General features: G+C 59.1%; 1 protein-coding gene across 1 annotated transcript in view; it reads left to right on the forward strand.

Annotated features, from left to right (window-relative positions):
- The first annotated feature begins 822 nt into the window (after positions 1–822).
- LOC105997779 (selenocysteine-specific elongation factor-like) overlaps positions 823–5104 on the forward strand; it is a 26392-nt gene continuing 22110 nt past the window's right edge. Inside the window, exon 1 of the mRNA XM_013032303.1 lies at positions 823–827. The gene's annotated coding sequence lies outside the window, so the exon portion shown is untranslated. The remainder of the gene's footprint in view (positions 828–5104) is intronic.

The following is a 5104-nucleotide window of genomic DNA, read 5'->3' on the forward strand; positions in this document are numbered from 1 at the left end:
GCTGGGCGTTTCTCACGCTCCGTGTGGTCTCGTCAGACTCCAGTGTGGTTTGGTTGCGTTTCCGGGGTTGCGGGGTGTCTAAACATGTCTGAGCTGTTTGCGCATCGTTCTCTGCCCCTGGTGCAGCGCCCGGCCTCTCTGCCCCTGCCTCAGGCCTGGGCACCCCTGCCCTGCCTCCCCTGCAGTGCTCAGATGTCTCCTGCCCAGTGTCCATGACAGCCAACTTCCTGACACAGACCGGGCCTCTCCCCGCTCCAGCCTCTCCCGGGACCCTGGGCTCTCCCCCTCCGGGTTCTCCTGGGACCCTGGCACGCTCGTGTTTAGGAGTTGCCTCTTGCTTTACCTCACTGATGTCCACAGGCAGGGATGTCTCTGACGCTGGGGCCCGGGAAGGCCCTGCTGGCTGCTGACTGCCAGCTCGACCACTGCCTTGTGAGTGTGGAGCCTTTAGACCACTTTCCCCACTCTTCAGATTCTGTCTTTTTTTCCCCCATGCACATTTGTTTGGTTTTTATGCTGTTTGTTTGTGCTGGTCCTGGGGCTTGAACTCAGGTCTTAGGTACTGTCCTCAGCTTTCTGTGTGTTCAAGACCAGTGCTCTACCACTTGAGTCTCACAGCTGTACGTCCAGCTTTTTGTGGTGAATTTGGAGTCTCTTAGAGGCAGTGGCACAGAGGCTCAGGGGCAGCGCCCAGGCCCTGAGTTCAAGCCCCACAACCAATAACAAACAGTCTCGTAGAATTTCCAGCACAGATTGGCTTTGAGTGGAGAGCTGAGGATCTCACTGCCTGAGTAGGCAGGATTACGGGGGTGAGCCACCATCACCGGCTCATTTTTATGTTTTTAAGTGTGTGGTGTTGCTTTTGTTTCTAGCTTTTGTATCACACTAGGTATAAATTTTTTTTTCTCTCTCTCTCTGTCAGTCATAGGGCCTGAACTCTGGGCCTGGGCGCTGTCCCTCAGCTCTTCAGCTCAAGGCTAGCGCTCTACCACTTGAGCCACAGCACCTCTTCTGTTTTTTTTTCTGCTTATGTGGTGCTGAGGAATCGAACCCAGGGCCTCATGCATGGGAGGCAAGCGCTCTACCACTGAGCCACCTTCCCAGCCCCATATTTTACTCTTAAAGCTATAACATTTGAGCAGGGCACTGGTGGCTCACACCTGTAATTAACTTGCTGTTCAGGTAGTTGAGATCTCAGGATCCTGATTGAAAGCCAACTCAACTCCAGCTGGCCACCAAAGAGCCAAAAGTGGATCTGTGGCCCAAGTGGTAGAGTGATCTCCTCAGGCAGGGACTGCGCCCAGGCCCTGAGTTCAAGCCCCAGTCGGGTGTGGCATGGCCATGCCCGGAACCCCCTGCCCCCACGGCCATAACATTTATTTTTTTCACACCCTTTCTTCTAGAACTCTTTCAATTTTATGGTTTCGTGTTTGTTTGGAATTCACGTCGGCTAGCATGAGAGGAAGGTTCAACTTGATGTTTGCCTAGTGGCCGCCCGGTGTGCCGCCGGCTGGTGTGGCGGCCCGGTTGCGCTGTGGTGTCTGCCTCCTGCCCGCTCCTGCGCTCCCGGCCTCGCCAGCTTCGGTCCTGCTTTGGCAGGGCTCCGGCACCTCTGTTTGTCTGCTGTCTTGTCCGGGCTGTTTATTTTTTCCCTTGATCTTCCAAACGGCCTCTCTTTGTTGTTCCTCCCGCCCGCTGCTGACACGCTGCCATTGTTCCCCGGCCCAGGCCTGGGGGCCCCCTCCTGTGGGACGGCTTCAGCGGCACGTGGCCCCCCTGCCACCGGCAGCCAGCCCCTGCCCGGCCACCGGCAGCCAGCCCCTGCCCGGCCACCTGCTCTGCGGGCGCCTGGGTCTGGGGACCGGGGAGGCAGGGCTGCGGCCAAGAGGAAGTGCAGAACACGTGAATCCAGACAGTCCTGCTTCTAACCCTGCTGGGCTGCTCGCTGTCGAGCAAGCCCAGACCTCAGATTTGTCCTTAGGGGCATACACGCTAGGAGCCTCCTGGCTGGGCGGCCCCCGGCCCCGGCACTTCCCAGCCCCAGGCTCGGACAGCTGCAGCTCAGGCCGGGGTCTGGCCAGCCCCGCTTCTTGCTGGTGTGTGGGTGGCTTGGGAAGTTATTTAATGTGTTGTGACCCACAAAGCGGGGGACCGGCATGTGCTGGGTGATGAATCAGAGTGGCAGCAGTAGTGCTGGCCTGGGGGCTGGTGAGGCCCCTCGGACCTCTGCCCGGCCGGGGCCTGTGTTTGGGTCCTGACGGGCTCTGCACCGGCCTCTGCTGCCTTGGAGACCCACAGGCTTGCATAGACATGGGGTCATTGTTTGGTTCTGGACTGGACGTGGCTGGTCAGCGATGTGGGCATCGGAGGGGATGTCTGGGTCTGCTCTCCAGCCCTGCCAGGTCCTTGCTCTGGACCTTGATGTGGCCGCTGTTCCTCTCAAGCCTGTGTTCAGCTGGCAGCGGCCGTGAGGCAGACCGCGGTGCGCACGGTCCCCCGGGCCCCCAGCCGCACGGCACAGCACGGTCCGTGGGGCGCAGGATGGCGGCTGGGCCTGGTCACACGGGCACAGTGTCACCTGGGAGCGCCATTGTCATTGGTGATTGCCGATGATGGCACTTGTTCATCTGACACTTTAGCAGTCGTGGGTGGAAAGTTTCTCTTTGGTGGCGTTAGTTTGACTCCGGAAGTACTCGCCAGGCCTCCCGTGCTGGGGATGGCTCTTCACTGAAATTCGATATTCTCTTCCCTTGGTAGAAGGCCCGTAGCCCTTGATTCTTTTTCCTTTGGGGGAAGACAGTAATGGGATTTGAACTTAGAGCTTTGTGCTTGCTAGTTGCATATTCTACCATGTAGCTTTTTTAAAAAAAATCTGATTTATAGTTGCTGAAGTATGTTTAAAGTTTTATGTGACTTTTTTTCTTTAGTTGGATTTTTTTTTCTCAACTTTGTGTTTTCCATCAGTCCCAGAGGAAAATTCTATCTGACAGATAACTTAGGCTTGGTTAAATGTTGACCTCTGTGACCTTCTCACTATTTGTATTTTTAAAATGATTTAAGATACATCATCTGCAGAATTAGAAATTGTAATTTCTTCAAGTGCTGGGAAACTTTAACCCTGTTATAATTACTCGGCGACGCTTTCAAGGATTCTGCCGTCAGAAAACCAGATGAAAAGCCTGATGGCTGGCGGCACAGAGGGCCCTTTGTCGGCATGCCCCGCCGCTCGCGCGGCCCCTCTGGTCCGAGTGACTTCCTCTCTGCTCTCTGGGAACGGTGGAGGACCGCACTGGACTCGTCCTGGGGGTGCTGGGGGTCTGGGAAGGACAGCACGGGCCAGTCGTGTACTTCCTGTGATGAAGGAGCAGGAGGCACGGGGTGGCGGTGGTGGCGGCGGCGGCGGCGGCGGACGGCCGCTGACCCCGCTTCCCACGGTGCTGGATTCTCAGCACAGCAGACGGGGCACCCTGACCCTGTCCCTTAGAAGTCCCTGGCGCTGACCGCACGCGGGGACCGCAGGGGCAGAGCTGCGTGCCGCTGCACAAAGGCGGCTTGTCGATGCCGGATGGGGCCGAGGGAGTCTGCCGACTGTTTCTGGAGCCCAGCCAGCGGAAGGGCCGGTGCAGGGGGTGCGGGCTCAGCCCGGGAGGGCTGAGGAGGAGCTTGGATCTGGGGGAAAGGCGTAGGATCCTGGTCATGTGGAGGAGGGGAGCGTGCCGCCGTGTTCTCAGCCTCACCAGGGTTTGTGAAGCTGCGCAGGGTCCACGGTGAGCTCCCGGGGGCAGGGGGAGGCCGAGGAGGGCCCGGGCTGGGCAGGTCTAGTCCAGCCTGGGGCCCTGTGTGGAGGGAGGTGGAGTCGGGGGGAGAGAAGACCGGAGGCAGCCGGGCCCATTGGGAGCACAGGTGTATGACATAGTGATCCAGAGCCTGGGCATCCAGGGCTCACGCCTGCCATCCCAGCTACTCAGGAGGCTGAGATCTGAGGATCGAGATTCAAAGCCAGCCCGGGCAGGAAAGTCCATGAGACTCTTATCTCCAGTTAATCTCCAGAAAACCACAAGTGGCGCTGTGGCTCAAGTGATAGAGCACTAGCCTTGAGCAAAGCTCAGTGCCCAGACCCAGACCCCACAACCACCACAACCTCCATCACCACCAACCAACGTATTCCTTCATTTCTGTGTGGATTGTGCACACTCCTGCTTGAAAAGGAGAAAAGAATGTAGAGTGAGGGGTTTTCTTCTTCCCTCACCGAGTCTCTTTCACGCTCCCTTCGGGTATTTTATGTGCGGAGAATCGAATACCTACTCCTCGACCACACACGCACAGACACGCACCTCTGCTGCTGCCTTCAGCCCAGCCCTGTGCTCTTCCGCCCCCAGCCCGCGTGGTGGGGGTCCTATTCAGCTGTCACCTCCACCCCGGACATCATGTCATTACAACTTTGGCAGCCAAATGTCCGCCGCAGTGCAGTTCACGTGCATGTAAACGTGGCTGGTCAATGCTCATGTGCATGTCGATGATTTTCCCAAATTGGCTTCCTATCACTTTAAAGGGCAGCCCGCCACGCAGACCAGTGGAGGCTGTGGTGGCCGGAGCGCCTGCCTGCGGCCTCGGTGGCCGTCCCCCAGATCTGGGCACTGTCCGTCCCCCGGGCGGGCGCGGTCCTGTCTGCGCTCGGTCCTCTGCGGGGACATGCAGCTCACCGTGGGCAGCGCCGTCGGGGCCCTCCCTCAGCGGAGGCCCTGTGGCCGGCCCTGGCTGGGCAGTGGAGGCCGGGCACACGCGGGCCTGCCTGCAGTCTGGGTGCACACAGCGTCCCCGAGACTCGGCAGTGACCAGAAGGCCTCTGAGGAGTAGACAGTGTCCCCGGGTCTCAGAACCCTTTGTGGCCAGCTGCTGGGCCGTGCACGAGTGGCAGGCAGTGCGGGACGGGTCAGCTAGCCTGTGGCATATCGGCAGCCCACGGCCGAGGCCTCTCGCTGGGCCCTTCCTTTTACCCTCCTCCCGCACCCTCCTCCCGCACCCTCCTTCCGCACCCTCCTTCCACACCCTCCTCCCACACCCTCCTCCCTCACCCTCCTCCCTCACCCTCCCTCACCCTCCT

The sequence above is a fragment of the Dipodomys ordii genome, unplaced genomic scaffold (assembly GCF_000151885.1).
Source record: "Dipodomys ordii isolate 6190 unplaced genomic scaffold, Dord_2.0 Scaffold153, whole genome shotgun sequence".
Taxonomy (NCBI): domain Eukaryota; kingdom Metazoa; phylum Chordata; class Mammalia; order Rodentia; family Heteromyidae; genus Dipodomys; species Dipodomys ordii.